The sequence below is a fragment of the Tursiops truncatus genome, chromosome 13 (genome assembly GCF_011762595.2).
Source record: "Tursiops truncatus isolate mTurTru1 chromosome 13, mTurTru1.mat.Y, whole genome shotgun sequence".
Taxonomy (NCBI): Eukaryota; Metazoa; Chordata; class Mammalia; order Artiodactyla; family Delphinidae; genus Tursiops; species Tursiops truncatus.
Genome location: NC_047046.1, coordinates 49,133,091 through 49,156,054, shown reverse-complemented (window position 1 = coordinate 49,156,054; position 22,964 = coordinate 49,133,091). Strand labels below are relative to the sequence as shown.

Genomic DNA, 22,964 nt, shown 5'->3' with positions numbered 1-22,964 from the left:
TAACTAGATTGTGGTAAGCATTTCCCAATGCATATGTATATTAAACCATCATATTGTACATCTTTAAAAAATCATATTGTATATTAAATATATACAATTTTTATTTGTCAATCATATCTCAGGAAAGCTGGCGAAAAAATAAAAAGTATAAGAAAAAAATTCAATTTGGAAAAGGTAATATTATCAAAGAATGGAATAAACGCTGAAATAATTTCCTCCCAAAACTGATCAAACAGAATCACAACTTCAGAAAAAGCTGTTTGAGAGTGTGAGCCCTAGTAGACATTTCATTCTGTATCCTGTAAAAACAATACAAAAGATGTTGGGATCCAGTCTCTTTGCTTCTATGGTCACTCTCTGAACCCCTGTCAGACCACAGAAAGGAACGTTACATTAAATGCAAATTCTCACTTTCATGATTTAATGAGCTACTTCTGAGAAAGCTACTGTTCCACCAGCCCATCAGAAATGTCTGGGACGGCTAGTGCAGAATTAAGGTGTGGGTCACCCAGCTGAAACTAATGTCAATGGTTCACTTATTCATTCATGTTCTTCAGATTCTCGGATACACCTCCACTGGTTACCAGGCAACCGCAGCTCACTGCAGTAAGTACACATTAAGCATGGACTCTATGTGTGAGTATGAAAGGGATCTGAGTATTTTAATGAGAAGGCACTCATGAGCTGAACTAGACGATTATCTTTGTTATTATGTAAGACAAAACACGAGGAGGGCCTTTACTATCTTTTAGAAAGTGGATTAATACTATTTTCCTGAAAAGCCTTCGTGCTTACAAGGGGACAGCCTTACACACCACAGCCTCAGACCTGGATGATATGGAAAATCTCAGAGTCCTTTTTATCGGCTGGAGGAATTCCGGTTAAGAACTGAGTTTAGGACAGGGGTTTACAAACCCTGCTTCTCAGACCCTTTCACTCCCTGTACTGTAGGAAGGGAGACTCCAGGAGAAACTAGGAAGGTTTTTATATTAGGGTTATCTTATCATTGTGTCTAATGTCTGCAAAAGTTTCTTGCCAAGAGAGAATTCAAAGTATTGTGGCAATGTGGCAGGGTTTGAGGTGGTGGCATGCTTTGTATTACTCAAGGTGGCATTGTCGGCCGTGTAGGAGGTATATGAATTGAGGTGGGGGGGCGCTAAATCAGGGGTCTTATTGAACTGAGGTCATGAGAGGCTCATTTGCTATGGCTGAATGGTAAGAACGTAGTCTTGTCTGCAAATACCATATGATATCACTTATATGTGGAATCTAAAATATGGCACAAATGAACCTATCTATGAAACAGAGACAGACTCACAGACCTAGAGAACAGACTTGTGGTTGTCAAGGGAGAGGGATGGACTGGGAGTTTGGGGTTAGTAGATGCAAACTATTGCATTTAGAATGGATAAACAACAAGATCCTACTGTATAGCACACGGAACTATGTTCAATATCCTGGGATAAAACATAATGGAAAAGAACATAAGAAAGAATGGATCTATGTGTATAACTGAGTCACTTTGCAGTACAGCAGAGAGTAACACATTGTAAATCAACTACACTTCTATCAAAAAAAAAAAAGAATGTAGTCTTATCTGGATAGTGGTAGGCTTTTTTCTCCCCCTATGTGCCTTTTGTGGCTGCTCCTACTCTGGGAAGAAATTCAACTTCAGAAAGGAAACCATGTGGTTCTAGGAGTTGTTCATATATGTTAGGAAGGAATGGTATAATGACAAAAACATGTTTTTAGAAAAAGACAGCCACCTTACTTATCTATGCACCTAGAATTGGAAGAAAGATTATGGTAAGTGTTTATCTGAGTCTGAAAGCATATTAGATACATAAACGGTAAAATTTCCAGCTCATGGTTACAGAATTGTTAGGAATTGACAGAATAGAGAACTGCCTTATTCAACTGCTTTGATGATTTGGAACTATCAGATTCACAGTTTAAGATTTTGCTAAAATAAACACTGTACAGATTTAAAAGTCAGATTTTGAAAGTTACCAAAAAAATCGATTGATTAAAATGCAAGCTAAAACAATAAAGTCACTCATAAGAATATACTAGCATGAAAGCACATTGTTATTAACTTTTGTAAACATCATAATCCTTAGTGTTTTGACAGGAAAACATTGCTCCATCCATTTTTGTGATGATCACAATTTTTCAAATCATACTTATGTAAAGGTAAATAGCATTCTGCAAACTTCTGGGAAAATCAACCAACAGAAGATAACCCAGTAGGCAGGGATATAATCTGGAAATGTGAATAGAATTCTTATTTTTTCTAAGATATTACATATTTATATTACTCAAAGATCAGCACAGCACATATGCTCCTACTTTTAAAACTTATTTTTCACTTCTGGAATGTTAAGTTATCCATATAACAGCAGTAAGCCAAAGACACAAACAAGTATCTTTTTGTTTTTATATATAATGTACTTATGGACTGCATTATTTTACAGTGAATATGTTACAATCACTTTGGTTGCCATTTTTTGGCATCACATTATGCCTGCCATCAGTTGGGCTGTTTTGAGATTCCCATTAAAGGGCAATTTAGGGCTTTTATGCTGCGGTTTCACACACATGCACACACGACAGTAAGCAAGATGTGGGCCAGGAAGACATTTCTGGTTTTGCTTAGCCAGATGTCCAGCACCTAGCAAAGCTCCTGATATTTACTTAATTCTCAGTAAGTCCTTGATGAATAGTAACCCTACTTCTATGTATTATAAATAAAACCCAAATCAAGCCTATTTCCTCAGTCTTCTCTCCTTACATGTGGAAACTTCTCTTGGGGGAAAATAAGATCAAGAATATAGGAATATTGGCTTGTTTGTTTCATGGAGGAGAGCAGCTAGGTGGTAAGAGACTCAGATAGGTCCTAGGTGTGGCTTTGCTGCTGATATTGGGGGTATTACTTAACTTTTCTGGGTCTCAACTTCCTCAACGTAAAATTAAGGGGTTGCTGTGGTCTGAATGTCTGTGTCCCCCCCAAATTCATATGTTGAAATCCTAATGCCCAATGTGATGGTATTAGACGTGGGGACTTCAGGAGGTGATTAGGTCATGAGGGTGGGGCCCTCGTGAATGAGATTAGTGCTTTTATAGAAAAGGCCTAACAGAGCTCCTAAGCCCCTTTTGCATATAAGGACAGGAGACAAAGCACCTGCTATGAAGCAGGAAATAGGCCCTCACCAGAACTTGACCATGCTGGTGTCTTGATCTTGTACTTCTCAGACTGCAGAACTGTGAGAAATAAATTTCTGTCTTTAATAAACTACATAGTCTCTGGTATTATGTTATTGTAGCCTGAACGGACAAGACAGGGGTCTAGGTTAGACAATCTAAAATATCCCCTATGATGCTGAAATTCTACAGTGCTAAGACATAATCTGTGGCAAGTCTAACTAGAATATTACTCAGAAGAATTATACCTTATTTGTCCCAGGCTACCAGGTTCCTAGCGCAGGGTCAGGGAACATAAGAGATGTGTAATATATATTTAAAGAACAAATGAATAAATGAATGATCATTATAGGTATAAAAATGTGGCATAAGAATCATTAGGATTTTTCACAAAAAGAAGGAACCCTTCTCTGGATACTGATTTTTGCAATTAAAATGAAGTCAGAGGATTGCTTTTTTTTTTTTTTTTTGGTTGCAGTATAGTTGATTTACAATGTTGTGTTAGTTTCAGGTGTACAACACAGTGATTCAGTTATATGCATATATATGTGTAGATATATATTCTTTTTCAGATTCTTTTCCATTATAGGTTATTGTAAGATACTGAGTATAGTTCCCTGTGCTATACTGTACGTCCTTGTTCTTTACCTATTTTATATATGGTAGTGTGTATATGTTAATCCCAAACTCCTGATTTATCCCTACCCACCTTTGCCCTTTGGTAACCATAAGTTTGTTTTCTATGTCTGTGAATCTATTTCTGTTTTGTAAATAAGTTCATTTGTATCATTTTTTAGATGCCACATATAAGTGATATCATATTTGTCTTTCCTTTTTTGAAACCTTAGAGTTTTATTTCATATCAGTTATTATATTATACATGGTATTTGAATCATATGATTTAAAAAAATTCAGAACAAGTTTACGTACTCTCTTAAGAAGTGCTAATAGTGTCATTATGTCTAGAGAAATTTTTATGTCGCATCCAATGCAAATCCTTTCATAATTAGTTATAAATATTCATTTCATAAATATTCTTAAGGAGGAAAAAGGAAGAGAATTCCTTGCCTTTAAAAGTCCCCAGTTCTAGTGGTGATTCGACATAACATTTAGCCCTCAAATTCTATCAGTCTACAGCTTTAGATATCATTTTCAGGCTTATGCTCACATTAATAAATGAGGTTTTTGCACAAATAGGTGTCAGAACCACAAGCTGCTATATCTTTTAAACTCTTGTTGAACAGAAATAGTGCTATTTTTAGCACCAACCTAAACATAAACTTATTTGCCATGAAAAAAAGATTTGTGGACTTATAAATAGCTTACCCTCAGGGAATATTTTAAATGGAAAACTCTAGCATGATGTTACAAACATATTCTTCTTATAGGATTAAACGGAAAGCTATTTTAGAGTGGCAATTTGCTGCAGTAAAGATATGACTTAACATTCTTGTCCTGCCACTTACCAGAAATATAACATTAACAATTTACCTTAACTCTTGGAATCCTAGCTTTTGTCTAAATAAGAAGGGAAATAATAGGCAATTTGAAGGGTTGTTATGAAAATTAAATAAGATAACGTTTGTGGAGCATCTGTTTTGGTGCTTGGCACAGAATGGTACAGATCCTCCCTATAAGGTCCCCTTTCCCCTGATGGAGCACTCCCCTTTTGTTGTAATGGCTGGGCGAAGTATGAGAATCTTCACCACACTAAAAACACTCAAACTTTTCTCAAAATATGACGCTTCATGCTTCATGCAAAACCAAAAGGGACTACTCTGAGCTTGGTAAAGAAGATTCAAATACTAACCAAAAAACTTGGTACTTGTCCTTGACAAAGGGAAGATGGACAGATAACATGAGGAATTACATGAGACTGTGAGTGACTGAATGAGATGGGTTTTCTTTTTCTTGTCTACAATAGGAGTTGATTTCCTAGAAATGGTCCAAAGGGCTATGTGAATTCAGAGATAGAACTGATAACTGTTGAGCCAGGAGGAGTTCATCAATGACTTCACTGAACCCACAGGAGCAATAGAGGTGGTGGATCTTGAAAGATGACTAAGATATTCCAAGTCTCTGAAGAGTGCACGTGTGCTTGTGGGTAAGGGGGGATTTGGAGGGGGGTATGGATGTGAGGAACGTCTAGGCAGAAGAACCAGCATGAGCAAAAGTGAAGGCAAAAAGCACATGGCTCAGAGAAGGCAGATCATCCCCATGTTAGCCAAGGTCAACTGATGAGGAACAAAGGCAGGTGCTGAGACTCAAGGGGTCTGTTGTGCTTCTGTTATGACATGCTAAGGAATATAGGAGGCAGATTTTGCTCTGCAGTCGATGGGGCGGCCAACACTGGCTTCGTGATTGAAGTGGGTGAGGTTAACTAGGTCAGTTGCTGTTCTGCTGGGTACCTATTACATACCAGGAACTGTACTTTGTTGTTTTATGGATATCATTTTCTAGTCTTCACAACAAATTGGATATATCTTTTCAGGTGGGGAATGTGAAGCTCAGAGAGCTTAAGTAACTTGCTGCTCAAGATTATACATTCTTCCATTAAGCAAATGGCATGAAAGAGCAATAGGGTTTTAAAATATTAACATCAGGACAAACCATTAAAGAATGGAAATGATGAGATCTGAATGTCAATTAGGAAGTTGATTTAGGCAGTCATGTTTTAAAAGGAAAGGAGCTTAGGAACACTGAAAAGAGGGAATTTGTGTTCAAAGTGAGGCTGTTAGAGGTTTGAGCAAGATTTCTTAATACAGGTTTATTCTAATATGACATACATTTTAAGATAATAAACAGTGTTGCTTCTGTGTTTTAAAGTTACTTGATGACTATATTACACAAGAGACAGTGCAGCATAATAATTAAGTGCTCAGGCTCTAAGCCAGACTGCCTGGATTTGAACTTTCACCCCAATTTACTGAACCTCAGGCAGGTTATTTAACCTTCCTGGGCCCTAGTTTCCTCATCTTTAAAAAAGGAGATGATAATATTACCTATAGATTTGTTTAAACATGAAATGAAGTATATGTTCATACAAAACAGTGCTTGGTATAAAGTAGGAACTCAGTAAGCATTAACCAGCAATTGCTTTGTGCCTATGTCCTTATTCACCAATTGTTTGTTTAGAAATTATGTACAGTGTGCCAAGCACTGTGCTTGTTTCCAGGGATGCAAATATAATAGGGAAGAACTTTTGTATACCATTACAAGTTAATCACTAAAAGGACGCTGTCTATAAGCTTAAATTATACATAATGGCCCATTTCTGGGAACTCTTCTTCCCCGGTAATGAGTGTTAAGCTAAGATACCTTTGTTTAGCGCACAGGAAACAGCCTGACTAGGCCCACCGTGAATGACTGCAGGGAGGAAGAAATTAACACATCTGGCTGACCAGAACCAGGAAATGTTTGACTTTACTGCCTCCCCTTTTAGTATAAAAGAAGCCTGAATTCTAAGGCAAGATAGTTCTTTGGGACACGAGTCTACCATCTTCTTGGTCTGCCAGCTTTCCAAATAAAGTCATTATTCCTTGTCCCAATAACTTGTCTTTCAGTTTATTGGCCTGTTGTGCAGTGAGCAGTAAGAGCTTGGACTTGGTAACACAAAGATGAGGATAACTGATGATTTCCCTTAACAGATGGATAACACTTGATTTTTCCAACATCATATTCTGTGGTTCAGCAGAAGTACTACGACTATATCTTGGTTAAAGCACTTTCTACAACTCTTTGGGCACCAGTGGTTTAAAATATCTATTCCTAATGTTGCTCATTAGTTTCAGGACTAATAATTCCACTTCTCCTACCCCCTCCTCCAATATGACATTAAGGTATGTTCAGCCTGAGTTACCTTTTATGATGGGTGTTCCCCTTGACCCACCAGGCAGTATTACAAAGTTAGTGAGATGATTTCAGTAGTCTCTGCCCACTTATGTGTACCAAACGCTCAGAAGCTGAGTGTTTGCATCACTGTCTCAGGAGTTTCTTCCTTGCTAATTCATTCGACTTATGTGTAATGTAGTATGCATTATTAATGGGTGTATTTCTCTTCCCAAGACTATTTTTTCTGAATATGACTTTATAAAGCCTCACTTCCATAAACTAGAGAGAAATGTGAATGACCAGAATTTTCGGTGTTGTACCAAACTAAGGAAGATGTGAGGACACCAGTCGTATAGTGCATTTTAAACCATACCATTAAGCTACACATCCCTGTGTCTCCCAATTTTAGGTTATGGAGGGGTCCAGGAAATTCTGCTTATGACCTCATTTTCACATTGTCTCAAAGGATTCTCAGTTAGGTATTGCAGGTTTAACACTGACGTTGGTTGAACAGATGAAAATTTGTTGGTAGGAGGGACACCATGTCCTTGTGAGTGTACCCACAATACATTAAAATGGACATATGAGCAGTCATCATGACCTCTGAGAAAAGATTGAAAAGGAAAACGTCTACATAAATAAATGAGAAGGAAATGAAAATAGCGAGGCACTGGCGTTTAAAATAACCAAGTAAAGTGCCAAAATGATTAAGTACAAAGCCTCTTTACTATCCAGGAAGCCCTTTAGAGTGAGTGCGATTGTTGGGCAGCGGCGAATCATTCACCTGTCAGAAAGGACAGACTTCGGCATCCTCATCACTTTGCTTTCCAATATACTCAGTGTTTATTAAGGCACATGGGAAATGTTCGGACCATAAGGGATCTTCAAATAGCAAACAACCATTACTGAAAGACAGTGATCAGATCCATAATAAAATAAATCTGAAGCCTGAGATTTAAATGTGAATGTAGGAATGAGACTGATGCCCTATGAAGTTCTTATACTGGTCGTACAGAAGCTTGTGAAATGCGAATATTAGAAAAGTAAAACTCATATTTGGCACATATCTGAGAATTTAAAAAATCTTCCCATTAATTTGATATGCAAAATGGGAATATTGACAAAGACTCTATTAACACTAACAAGTTAATGCTGCAATATTGTATAGCTTAGAATATGGCTTTAAATATATTAGGTTAGTTTTTTTCAGTGTAAAAATATCCAGCTTTACATTTAACTTAAAATTTTCTTTCCTGAGAATCATTTATTTTCCTTGGGAGAAGCAAGTAATCCCTGTTCACTTTTCTTCCAATAATTTTGGGAGAAATTAATGAAGTACTGATGGGTCGGTTAGGATCTAACCAAGAAAAGAGAAAACAGTCTAAATATTTAAAACAGATGGAATTTAATACAGGAAAATTGTTATACAGATGATGGAAGAATTGAGAAGCTAAACTAAGGATAGCAAATCAACCTGGAGGTTAGTACCAGCAGGAAGCCACAGACACCACTACCCACAAGTCTCAAGGGACGGAGGGAAGAGGTGACATTACTGGAGCTCAGAGTTCAAGGTCACTGCGGGAAGCTAGAGGCAACAGGGGGTGGGGTCTAGGGGCTGGAAAACCCAGCCTCTAGGGGTCAGCCCCCAAGGAATCAGCAGAATAGGAGCAGGGCAAGGAGTGGATGTGAAGTTAAAAACAGGCCCAGGGGCTTCCCTGGTGGCGCAGTGGTTGAGAATCTGCCTGCCAATGCAGGGAACACGGGTTCGAGCCCTGGTCTGGGAAGATCCCACATGCCACGGAGCAACTAGGCCCGTGAGCCACAACTGCTGAGCCTGCGTGTCTGGAGCCTGTGCTCCGCGACAGGAGAGGCCGCGATAGTGAGAGGCCCGTGCACCGCAATGAAGAGTGGCCCCTGCTTGCCGCAACTAGAGAGAGCCCTCGCACAGAAACGAAGACCCAACACAGCAAAAAATAAATGAATAAATAAATAAATATTAAAAAAAACAAAACAAAACAGGCCCAGACCAGCACAGTGGAAAGCTGAGAGTTAAGTAAGTTAAGAAAATAAGTTTTCCGTGTTCATTTTCTCCTCCGGAGCAACGTTACACTAGGCAAACTGATTTACTGATATTTTTAAAGGGCATTAAGTTTAGCTCCTGGGAATTACATTCAACAAATGTCTTGTAAATAAATGAAATCACCATTTTAGTTCCACATATGACCTCAATAAACCAAATTTACACCCCCTTAAGATGATGAGACAATAATCCACCTTCACTTTGAAGTTAATAAAAGGTAGAAAGGAGTCATCACTGTCATTTTGGATTAGATTTAGACAGTGGTCAGTGCTCTGTCAGTTGCATTGTTTTATTCAGAACTGAGAACAGAGGTACATTCTGATGTTCTGGAAATCACCAATCTTTACAGTAGATAATAAAGCCACACTTTGAAAACAGGACTCAGGAGGAGGTGGAAAAAGCCACACAATTTCCTTAATAAGACCACCACTCAATTCCTCTATTCCTCTCTGATCTGCTGAGAAATGACAGTGGCATACTGCAGACTAATAGGCACCAATTTGTACGCTCATGTCTTTTGTAGCATGGAAGGGTAATTACGTATGGTGATGTAAAAAATATATATCCATCTATCTCATGATCAGGAAAACAAAGTTTACTGTGTGAGCACATGTGCATGATTAATTGTGCACGGCAGTTTGAAAACCACACCTAACCTAAACCATGCCCTGCCTTAAATTAAGCAATATGAGATCTCCCGGGGGGCAGCCTCTGAAATGTTAGCCTTATCTCACACCCAGACCTGTAATGATTAAACTGTCATTTCACCATTAAATTTTTCTCTCATTTATATCATTAAAACACGGTCTTAGCTCATTTTTGCTTATTACTTTGATATTAAATACTGTTATATATTTAAAAACTTGATGACCTGTAGAATAGAATGAAGTATTACCGCATCTGCTTAGTAGAAATCAGCAAGAGATGTCAAGGTCATCTCTGTGTCTTACACCTCATCATTCAAGATGGTTTCTGATAATAAAAATCAATAAACAAAAGGCACAGAAACTAAGTCTTTCACTATGTGGCACCTCATTAAAAGTATAAAATGCTGGTTATATTGAACCCCATTTTCTTTTCATGCAAAGAAGAGAAACACTTTAAGGGGAAATAGTTCAATGTCCATCTTAAATTTCTTGTCTCAGACTCACTCACCTAAAATTCAATGAAGAAACAGCATGGACTTTTCAAAACCATCTATTTTCTTTTCTTGGAAATGGCAGTCAACTCTGGCATTTAAAGACTTTCCAAGCGTTTCATCCAGGGACTGGTAAATCTCACTTATCTGCAATGAGAAATTACACTTTTATTTAACTAAGCAACTCACACTTACATGTTTATTACAGAAACAGAATGGGCAGATCTAGAACATATGGTGTTTTACAAATCCATTCATCCACTAAGAACGATTTGTAATACTCAACTCAGAACTTTGGTTTTCATTTACTATAAGAAATGTTGAAAAAATAGACATTTGTGCCAGAAGTTGCTTTACAGAGGAGGATGGTGAGGACCAGAGGGGTAAAGTGACTGTCCAAGATTAAGCAGCTGGTTAGTAACAGAGTAGCCTTGAACCTTGGGCTGCTAACACTGCCTCTTGTTTTTGGTTGATTAAAAACCCAGAAATGGGAAAACCTGGAATCTTCTGTTTTCCAAGTTGGTAATTTTCTGGAATACTGTGTCACCATAATTTCTCCTAAAGCCAAGGAAACTACAGTTGAAGGCAGAATCCTCAGACTGGCATCGCCTCCGATGGTAGATGCAGGTGTAGGCTACCGCAGAGGCACCCTGACATGATTGAATGATCCGCACGCTTTATGATGTTGTAGAGCAATGACGTAGATAGTAAATAGTTCAGAATATGGTCTGTTGGTGTTTCTTAACAGGGTGGAATGATTTTTATAATCTTTTGCCTTCTGAGAAAACTCACAGATGAGAATGGAAGGAGAGGCTCCAGGTCGCACGCGGCAATTTGCCCAAGAGTCCTGCTGCATGAAAGTGACCAGATGCTTTACCCACCATCTCTCATCAGCTAGTCCTTCCCACCTTTCTTTCTTCCCCTTCCCTTCCCCCCTTTCTTCTTTTCACCAACACACAGGCTGGATGTTACTATCCCACGTGCTAGGTGGCTTGAAGGAGCAGAAATGTGAAGTCAGGAAATCCCATGTTCAGAAGAAGGAAGAGAATGGGGGGAAGGGGGATCACAGCAAATAAAGCGGAGAAGATGTCTGATGGCAGTAAAGCCAGAAAAGGAAGGGACAGAGGAGCCTAGCTCTGTACTCTGGCTGGTGGGAGATGGCCTCTGTCTCTAGACCCACCCTTCGCTTTCCTCTCCCAACTGTCTTCTTCGGTCCAGGTTATCTAAAACAAGGGCATAATTATTTTTAACTTTCATGGCTTCAGGCCTCCTAGGCTTTTGGGTTCATAGAGAAAATTCTATACAATAACTCCCCCCTGCCTCTAATCCAAGTTCTCAGATATATTCATGATTGCATTATATTTATTTAACAGGATATAAAGAGATTTTCACGACACAATTAACACCTGTTCTCTCACATTAGAATCCAATAGTTTTTCACTGTACTTAGATTCTAGGGACATGCATACAACTGACATTCTTTGAATTAAATGTATTATTACAACAGTAGCACTTTCAGATATTTTTTGGTTTCTTAACGTACATGCTACTAATTTTTAAAAAAATTGGGGTTTGGGTAAATTAGACCTATGCATCTGGGAATAAGTTATATGTTAAAAATATTATCCCTCCCTCATGAATGCAGCTCTCCAAGTCAGAGCAACAGGAAATAAATGGAAATCTTACACCATCTTATATAATTTTATATGACTATATATGTGTATATGATACATCTTACACATACAGATAAACTTACATCCAGCTATATCTGGCAATGTAGAGTCACTCAAGAAATCTCTGAGGCCTGGGCACCTCTTAGGATCAAGCTTCTGCTTATACTCCTCTGCCTGGCAATTTTGGGAAGCACGTTTTGCATTTTTGGTTTTTGCCCAGGTCCCTGGGTCATCCCAGATTGCAATCGACTAGGAGGGCGATGAGCTCAGATAGAGATGCTGTGTGAAAGGACCCACAGGGAGGTTCAGGTTTCACGCCTTAACTGGGATCTGTGACTGCAGTGAAAGTTGCCATTTGGATGATATCTTGATTATGAGCCAGCTTTCATTTTTGCTATTCCTTCTCGACCAGGAAGTGGCCCCCATCTCAGCCTGTATCTCATAGGCAGTGATTGAAACCAGCTGTCTGGTAGGCAGCTCCATCCCCACCCCTCTTGGCTTCTGTCCCCTGAGACCACTTCAGAGGATGCAGACTGATTATCCATAATCCTTTCTAGTCTTGAGTCTGAGGGTGGCCACCTCCCAAACTGTCACTGAATTAAAGGCATCCGTCCTCCCCTCTATTCTCCCAGAAGCCCGGTAGACACTTGCAAAGCAAAATTCTCATGTGAAAATTGATTAGGAAGAGAAAATGATACTTTTCTCTCTTTAACTTATTTCATTCTACATCAGCTATCAAATTCTAGTTTGACTGTGTGACTTGAAGTTAAAATTTAGTGTCATGGGATAAAATAAAACTCTGTCTCCTTTCATCTGGCTCCCTGAAGAGCTTTTGGTCAGTGTCCGGATTGGAGTTAGGAGTCAATACCTTACCACTGAGTACCACAAGAGAAAGAAGTATTTGGTTCATCTGGGGCGCCATATTTTAGTCCTATAGTTTGGATGGAAGTTGCTGGGGTCGGATTGTTTCTTATTAAGATAATCTCCTCAATGTAGAGCACACAGAAACAGGATGGACCACCAAAACAAGATAGTAATCTTTACACTCATGGTATCAATTTAAATAAAGGCTTGATAATCATTGGTGGTAGTGGGACTTGATCAAGCACATACACTCCCAAATGAGGTTATGTGGGAGGAAACCAAATACTAGACTGGAGTGAATATTCACATTTTTATTCACATTCATGTCCTTACTGATCTTCCCACCTAAAACAGTACTGCTCCCTCATTCTCTATTGCTTACCTTCATATATATTCACCCATATAGCACTTCTACTACTTATTATTTATTCATTGTTTGTCACTTCACGCTAGGATGTAAGCTCCACGAAGGCAGGAACTTTGTTCACTACTGTACCCCTGAGGCTTGGAACAATGCCTAACAAATAGGCAGTAATACTTATTGCATGAATGAATGAATATACCTTGTGGTCCTCTTTTCTTATAAACATTTGATCCAGTTTCCTCTTTCTACCCCTATGAGTTTGCACCATACTGAAAATAATTTCCTCACAATGGGAAAAATTCAAAGGCCTTTATTCACTCCGAAAAAATGAAGAACCCAAGTGAGCATTATGTCTATTTTCCTTGTTAGGTAGAACTAGGATTGCCTAACTGTGAAAAGGAGGATTGAAGACGAAGTTGTCTAGTATGTCTTCTGTAGCCTTTTCTTCTCTTTTAGTTATGCTTGGGAGACTATAGTGTTATGAGTCCAGCTTTCTAGACTTCAGAGGTTAGGATGGAGACCACTTTCAGATCACTGTAGTCATAGGGGGCAGGTTCAGTGTCTTGAGGACCAGTTACAGATGATGAAGACCAGAGATCTGCAAAGGGCTCCCCAGAAAAATGCAAAGATGGGGCGTCGCACTGCACTCATAAGCATGCATGTGGGGCTTTTCTGGAATTTTACACTGTCAGTTGTCTTAAGTTGTAGCAGTTATTAAGGGATTTGGCTAAGAATGGTCAAAGTCACTTGGGAAACAATAACTACTCGTGCAGATAATTTCCCAACAACTTAAATAGGTCCTGATTTTTACGAATGACTCTTTGCTGCCATGGTCACAAATGGCATGCTAGGAACTAGTATCTATAGGATGGATAAACAACAAGGTCCTACTGTATAGCACAGGGAACTATATTCAATATCCTGTGATAAACCATAATGGAAAAGAATATGAAAAAGAATATATATGTGTAACTGAATCACTTTGCTATATAGGAGAAATTAACGCAACATTGTAAATCAACTATACTTCAATAAAATTAAAAAACCAAAGCCCAGTGGCATGCTAGGGTGTCATGCCAGTGCTGAGGCCGAGCTCAGGACTCTGGCTACCCCTGTTCACACACACAGCATCAGTCAGATCCCTAACTACCTAACAACAATGAGGCTGGAGGAAGAGGAAAAACTCAGATCTGAAAGGTCCTTGAAGCACCGTGTGATGTTACAGAAAGGAGGCTGAATAGGATCAGAAGCCTGGGTTTTATTTTTGTCTCTCCCACTAACTAGCTGGGCAAATCATTTATACTTAACTGGGTTGCTGTTTTCACATTAGTAAAATGAGGGTATTGGTTGAGACCAGTGCTTTTCAACCAGGGATGATTTCGTCCCCACCCCAGGGACAGTTGGCAATGTAGAGAGACATTTCTGATGGTGGAGGGAGGGTAAGTGAGACTGACATCTAGTAGGTAGAGGCCAGGGATGCTGCTGGACACCCTACAGGCACAGGACAGCTCCCGTCAGAAAATAATTATCAGTCCTAAGTGACAGCACTGCCGAGGCTAAGAAACACTGGTTAGATGGTTCGAGTCCCCTCAGTCCTAATAGTATCCTCTAATTTTACCACTGGTCTCCTCCAGACCTCTGACGCCACACAAGTTAGGCCTAATTCCTCTCTGGAAGCTCCTCCAACTCTATCTACTGCAACAAACTCCTCCCGCATCGCCCAGCTCTACTCTTAGCCCCTCTGTACCTGGACCTTGGTGTCTGCACACCATGCTTTGTGTTCCTTCTCTGTAGCACATGTACGTACAATGGCTATAAATTTTCTTCTCTGTATAAGAATATATGCAACTTGGCAGGGACTGTCTTGTTTATTTCTTCATCGTCTTTAGCACATCATCTTTAATGATGAATAATTCTCCTCACTAAATGTTTGTTCAATTGATGGTGGAACAATTAGCAAACATTCTGACGGTCAGTGTTTTCTCACTCTTTCCTACACAGAGTTGTGGTATAAACTTATGAGATCATGTCACCAGATCATTAGTTACTGGCCTAAGAACATTAAAGTGGCTCAGGAAGCTACAGTAAAGTGGATTTGGGATCATGGCCTTTGGACTAAAATCAGAATCACTCCAGATACAAGGTTATTATTAGGTCAGAATCAGGGAGGAGACTGTGGAGATGGGCCTTTCTGGATGCTTTAAAGCTGGAGACAGAATTAGTGCACAGGGATGGCTACTGGGGCACCCTCTTTGTTCCAAAGATTTGTTCTTGTTGACACAGAGTTCAGCCTGAGAACCAGGAAGGTCTTGGATGTCTGCACATATTTCCTATTAAGCGCATAGATTGTTGCTTCAGGCTCCGAGGATAAAGAGGCTGTAGCGGTGGGACAGCCTAGCTGCTCCAGTCCAGTGTGATCCGCCCAATCGCAGAAGGGCAGAGCCACTAGAATCCCAGCAGAAATTCTGGGCGCCAAGGGAATTACTGTTGAGACTGGCTGCATCTGCTTCTTGCTGTGCAGACACCTCATTTCTGTGAAGTTTTGAAGTCTTTGGCCAAATAATCAGGGAGATGAATCTAATCTCAGAGGGAGTCGTGCATCTGTAATCCCTGTCCATCAGACAGCTCAATGATGGCAGAAACATGGGCTGTACTTCACAATTCTAAAAATCTAGATACCTACACAGGGAAAGTAGAGTCACTGCCTGCCTCACCTCTCAGCTACTTTACTACCCCCTAGGACATATAACAAGACCACAAGAGGATATTTGAGCAAGTGGAAGATAGTAGCAGAGTGTCCCGTTTTCCTCTTGATATTTCACCAACAGACAGGGATAAAAAAATTATACTTCATCACTCAGGTTAAAGTAAGATAAAGTGGAGAGAACAACACTATTTGGATGAAATAGCTGTCAGAGGAATGGACATATACATTCTGCAGTGAATGTGGAATTTTTTCCCAGCATAAAGCCAGAGGCCTGCTGACATTCAGGAACCCGTAAGAAAAAAAATATACGCTTGTCAACATCAGTTCAGGCGGGTATTCAGTCAACTGTTTTAAAGGTGCTGAGAAGGAAGAAGGTGGTTTATAAAGGATTTCTCAGCTCTGTTCCTTGCACAGCATGTTTTTCAGAGGGAATGCCTTTGTGTTTCTATCTGCTGCATCTCACTGTAGGCGAAGGCAGTTGCTTACCCAGATGATATTTGCATTTTAAAAGAACATCCTCCCCATATGTTTAATGATTTGCACTGAACCTGGGCAGTGTCCCTCACAGAGGAGCTCAATCATGGAGAGCTCACTTGAGTGTCCATCATTTTTTCTTTTTTAAAATAATAAATGTAGGGCTTCCTTGGTGGCACAGTGGTTGGGGATCTGCCTGCCAATGCAGGGGACACGGGTTCGAGCCCTGGTCTGGGAAGATCCCACATGCCGTGGAGCAACTAGGCCCGTGTGCCACAACTACCGAGCCTGCGCGTCTGGAGCCTGTGCTCCGCGACAGGACAGGCCGCGATAGTGAGAGGCCCGCGCACCGCGATGAAGAGTGGCCCCCGCTTGCTGCAACTAGAGAAAGCCCCCGCACAGAAACGAAGACCCAACACAGCCAAAAATAAATAATATAATAATAATAATAAATGTAAAAGTAATTAGCTATACACCACTATTTATGAAGAAGCAGGTTTAATAAAAAATGAATCAGAGATGGCTGGAAACTTAGAGTTTTTTAAAAAAATAAAGTACTTTTAAGAAATGTGGAAAATATAATAAATTATAAAGAAAACTAATGTCATCCACATTCCACTACCCAGAGACAATCCCTATGAAGGTTTTCTACATTTACTATATTATCTAAACATTATATCTCATTATCTATACATATATATGCATACACACATAATTTTTAATGAAATTGAGGGACTATAAACTATATATAATTTTATTTCAAGTTTTAATTTTGTTTTTTGTATCCTTTTTATTATTAGTGAGCCACACATATTCAGCATGAATACTTCCTCGTTTCTGGCTATGAAATTATTTTATCAAACTTGCTAATTAAAGGATATGACATATGAAGTTATGGGGCATCCACAGTCACCAAACCCTTCTTTAGTTTACTCATGTGCTTTATACACGCTCACATCCACACAGAACGCATTTCTGTTATATTTCAGAAGGCAGTAGATCATTTTATTTTATAGTAGTGCTTATTTTGTTATAGAAACCTCTACTGTACAAAACCCATGTATCCCCAAATATCAGAAACACAGGAGCCATTTTTTTTTCCAGAATATGCTTTTAGAGAGAGTGATTACCTCATTTTGTAGCTTAAAAAAATACAACTGTGAGACCAGTGAGTGTCTCGTTAACTTCACAATCACTAAACTGAATTGTCTCAAAAGTTTTCTTAAATGAAAATCTCCTTTTATGAACAATATGCACCTACACTGAGTACATACAAAAACTATCCCCTAGCGGTGACGTCATTAAAACTTTAAGCTCTGCATGTTGAACTTAATTCCAAGAAAGGCGTAAAGATGAACAGATTTTTTGCTGACCAGGAGAAAAAAGATTTACCCAAGCTCAGCCTTTTGTCTCTTGCATCTCAGTACACCTGCCAAATTGATCAAAAAGAGAATTAAATTGAACTTTGAGTGTTAAATCAGAATGTGTCAAAGATTTATCCAATGAATTTTTAAAAAGACAAAATTTTAATTAGCCGCAGGCAGGTATATCATAGATTCTACTGAAATTTCCCTGGTGATATGTGACCATCAATATCTGTTTCAAATTTATGTTCATTCATTTGCTAAAGTCCTGCACACTTCTTAGAGATTAATCATGCCTTGTGATTTGATATGTTCTGTTTGATTTTATCATGATGTAAAGATCAAAACAAATAGAAAAGAAGAAAGGAAGGAAGGAGAGAAGAAAGGAAGGAAAGAGGGAGTGAAGGAGGAAGGAGGGAAAGAAGTCATGAAACTGGATATGGGGTCGGGGAGCCACATTAAAAAAAGATTTTCTGGACCTTTACCAGTTACATTCTTAACATTAACGAAGTGATGGATAAATACGGGAATAAAGGTTTCCATGCAGAGAACCATACCTCCTCCAAATATCTTGAATTAACTTTTTGTACTAAGCAGATAGAATTCCACCTTTTTAAACATTACTCTTCTCTAATAGATTACATAAAACCTAACCAGAAAGCTCACTCTCATTAAAAAACATGTCCGCATAATAGCAGTTATTTGGACACAATTTCAGTGACAAACGTTTTTTTGTTTGTAATACATCTCATGTATCTTGTTTCCCCAGAAAAAATATTTATGTGCAAAATATGGAGAGTGTTTTCTTAGACAAAGAAGTGTTTCTTCTGGAAATCATAAAGAGACAGAAGGATCTGATTTTGGGAGCCAATTCGGGCCTTGCCCTTCAGTGGTGCACTATGACCTTGACTGATGGCCTTGAATATGCCCGATGTCCTAGTAGCCCCTGAGGACACCTGAGACCCTGACTTATTTTCATCTGACTCAGAGAAGATGAGTGTCTTTTAACAAAATGGAGATAAAAGATATACATTTAATTTGGTATCAGTAATTTCCATGCCATTTTGGAGTTAAAAAAAAATATTATACCCTACATCATAGGTACGCAAACCTTTTGTTCTGAAGGCCCCATAGAGCTTGTGATTATGTGTGTTATATCTATCAATATTTAACTTATTAGAAATTGACTTAGAAATTTAAAAAAATATTTACTTATAAATGTATTTACATAACAATGATAAACCTTTTAAATGTAACATAAATGGTATCTTTTTAAAAATAAAATAGTAACGTTTTCCAAAACAAAAAATGTAGTGAGAAGTAGGGTGTGCTTTTTACATTTTTGGAAAACTCTTTAATTTCTGGCTTCATAGAAAGAAGATAGCTGCGTTTTCATTTCTGCTCCTGCACTTAACCTATTGCAATATGTTGTTTTGGTTGAAGAATATGAAGAAACTCCAAACTTACACAGATATGCAGTTCAGAAACGTAGAGTATTTCATAGCCTTCCAGATGATTGTGGATATTTTCCTTTGATTCGCCTCTGAAACTCGACAAGTGTTGTTTCGTAAAGGTGAGTTGCCATGTGGAATCTGAAACCACATCAATGAACCTGGCATAGTCCATTACACCAAAATTCATGATCTGTCTCATATTTGTATTGATTTTTTAACTTATGCGTGATTTTCCAACATCATGAGTTGGCCATTTGAGAAGTATTGGTTCACTGTGTTATGCAGATCTTCCAAATGTTGATCCATTTCACTCTCAATAACAAAGAGTCGTATTCGTTAATGTCACCATCAATCTCATCAGAAATGTCTTTTAGGTATTGGGAAGCTGTCAGGCTCACAGTGGAAGATGTAAGCTTTCCAAATTTCTAATTTTTACTTCCAAGTTTGAATTTTGTCATTGTCAGAGAATACTGTTGGTTTTCTCTGCTGTGACAGGCTCCCTTCATTCATTTTCAAGGAAATCGTCACCAAATACCACATCTGAGTAACCATAGTGTGCCTGCCAGTTGTTCTTTCAAGAAAACAGGTTGTTCTGTGAAAGATGTGGCTAGTTCAGTTTGCACAGCAAACAGTCTTACTCTCAGACACCCATGGTCCCTCAATATATTTCAAGAGCACTTTACGCTTTCCATTGCCTCACACAGGATATTAAAAAGATGTGCATCAGAGTTTCAAGATGGATTAAGATTTTTGTTGTTGTTATCGTTGCCTGCTTTGTTTTTTACTGTTTTTGCACGACAGTGAAGAAGATAATTACTAACCAGTACAGTCTGGTGCCACTGCCTTGATTTATAATACAATTCACCAATTTTATCCACCATTACTTTTTCATCATCAGTGCAAATGTTCGCACAATCAAAATGGCAAATAATATGTTAGGGTTATTATTAAAATAGTTTTGGCCTCAAGGGCCCCATGAAAGTGTCTTTGGGACTTCACTTTGAGAACCATTGGCCTAAAAGGAAGGGAATACAAGAAGGTGGTTGAGTGAAGGCTCTGAGGTTGGACAGAGTGGTGGTAAATGGGGTGGTACATCTCACCTCACTTTTGATTTAATGTTTATGTAATAGTGATTGAGTTACCTACCCACTCCAAGCCCCATTTTCCACACCTCTAAAATAGGAATAACAACAGATCTTACCGCCCAGAGCTGTTCCAAGGATTAAAGGAGATCCCTTAGCATAGTGCCTGACCCACAGTAAACTCAACAAGTATTAACTATGATTATAACATTTATATTATCGCTTCTTTTTGAGATCAAGAAACAATGATGTGAGTAAATCAGAATATCAACTGTGTTTGTTGGAATCTGTTTATGCTACACCAATCTAAATTTAGTTCTACATTTCCTCTGTGAGTATAAGCTACATGCATATATATATATTTTCCAACTAAGTTGAGTACAGAGATTGATAGTTTGCCCTTTGTAGGCTGATTTTGAAAATCCTTATGTAGTCAATCAGGAGAGAGATTTCTTGGTAGTTAGAGTTGGTGATGACAAATGAGAGATGGGATTTTGACGGGGACCCATGATCTCTCAATCCCTGATCTGCCACCTGCCACAGTCGTGTGAGGGAAGCGGATATTACCAGTGGGTTACACTGATCAAAAAGCCAGATTACAAGGAGTCACAGGGGCACCATTTGCCTAAGGCCTAGAACCAACGCTTGAGAAATGTCTTTCCTACAACATTTACTCTTGCCCAAATCTCAGTCCTCCAGATTTGACCACTTTGTGGAGAAAACTGAATTCAAGGAAATGGTCTCTAAGGAAAAAAGTGGGAATGAGGGTATTTGCCTCAGGAAAGGGTGAGGCACGTATGCACACACACGTGCATACATGTATGTTGCACTCTCACCAACAGGAATTTGGCAGAGATTCTGAGTGTAGGAAAACTCTAAGCTCATAGGCCCATCTAACTGATGTAAATGGGGGAAATAGGTGGGTATAGGTCAAGGAGACCCAGGCACATTCTGCATGCATATTTTATCCCTACGAATGTTTTTTATTTCTTCAAAGACGTATGCTCTCTCTTATTTTCCTTGTAATTATAAGAGGTTCACTTGGTCTATTTTTCTTTTTATTACTTTTGATATTGACCTGAGTAGAACAGAAAACATCCAAAACCAAACAGCTCTTAACAACAAGAAATCAACGATGCAAAAAGCTTGATTATAAGTGGCACAAGCCATTTGGTCTCAATGTTGGAAAAATAATAGAGCGAGTTAGAGATGGAATTGAAATGAAGAGTGTGTGCCCTGGTGAAAGACAGCAGCTCCTCTGGTTGTCCCAAGTACAAGCATGGACCCAGTATGGCCATATATTCCTATTTTCATGGTCAGGGTGGAAATCCATATTTTTACAAGAAATCTTCAAATTTACAAATGGATAGATCAAACATAACATGTTGGCAGGGTTTGCAGGCTACCATATTTTGCATTTCTCCAAAGATATAATTTCATTTCCCCTCCATTTCATGGATCAATGTACTGTGCCCTTGACTCATCTCTGTCACCACTCATTGGGTTTACAAGGGTGGGAAGGGAGGATAGAGGGGAGCCTTGATCGCCCTCTAGTGGCTACAAAGTGCCAAAACAATTAGCTGAACACTCCATTCTGTTTCTTTACTGGAAACTCACTAAAATCAGTAAAGCAGACTTTGGCTACTTTGTGTGAGATGTGAACCACATAGTAATTTTACTGTTAGTTCAGATTAGATTCTGGGATAATAGGCAACAGAAAGAAGGAATTGGGAAATCAGTTTGAGGAGAGACTTAAGACTTAGAGTGCACAAGAGTTCCAGACCTAGCCACCAGGGAAAGAATCAAAAGTTTTGCTCCAACAGAAGGCAGGCTGGCTGAAAGGTAAATATTGTGTTTTACATGCAGAGATGAGTACAGTGTGAAGGATCATCTTATCCACTGGCTAGAGTTGTATCTAGTAGTTACTGGCTAATTTGATCCCCATTTTAAGAATTTGATAGTAGCTTAGCATTTATTAATTGATGGAGAACATATTATATCCTCTTGTTTAGAAGCTGAACTTGAGGAAGAAACTTTTAGGGTGGGAAATGAGATAAATTAGTTAATTTTGAAAAAATTAAAGAGAGTTTCAAATAGCTCAGTAATATAGAGCTAATAAAGGTTCTTGAGAAAGTTGAAAAATAGATCCTGTGACAGCCCTGTTTCACTTGGATGCCCATGTTATCTTAAAACACTGTCCCCAAGTATTATATGCCTCTAGCTCAAATGTCTACTTTCAAGGATGGTTCCCTCTGTGTATTCATTGTCTTGGTGGTTTGCCCTGCTTGACACACTCAGATAATCTAATGAACTGAAATACAATTGTTTTTAGAAGCTCAATACTTCATTATACTTTTGTTTTAAAAACAGTTTTTGAGTTGAGAGTATGTCAGAAAAGCCACGCAAAAGAATGTGAATGCTGTTACAAGGTCAGCCTTTCAGAAGCTGGAGGCAGCTGTCACTGGCATGCTGTCAAACAAGCACCATGGGCAGCGCGGCAGCATGGGCCATGAGTCAGCAGCTCTGACAACACCAAATATGGTAACCCATTAATGTGCAAGATAACAGGTACCCATGCTGCATCAGAAAGCCCTAGAGAGAGGAAATATTTCTTTTTTCATGTTTATTTAGAAGGAAATCCGGATAGGTCATTAAAGCTCGGATGTGAGTTCCTGTGTGTGTTCATGTGTGTGTGTCTGTATTGGAACCTGGATTATGATATTATCCATATG

General features: G+C 38.9%; 1 protein-coding gene across 7 annotated transcripts in view; it reads right to left on the bottom strand.

The window, feature by feature from the left end:
- Positions 1–22,964, bottom strand: part of DTNA (dystrobrevin alpha) — a 279,329-nt gene that overhangs the window by 198,745 nt on the left and 57,620 nt on the right. For all 7 annotated transcript variants that reach the window (XM_073790646.1, XM_073790647.1, XM_073790648.1 and 4 more), the window contains exon 2: positions 10,268–10,397. The gene's annotated coding sequence lies outside the window, so the exon portion shown is untranslated. The remainder of the gene's footprint in view (positions 1–10,267; positions 10,398–22,964) is intronic.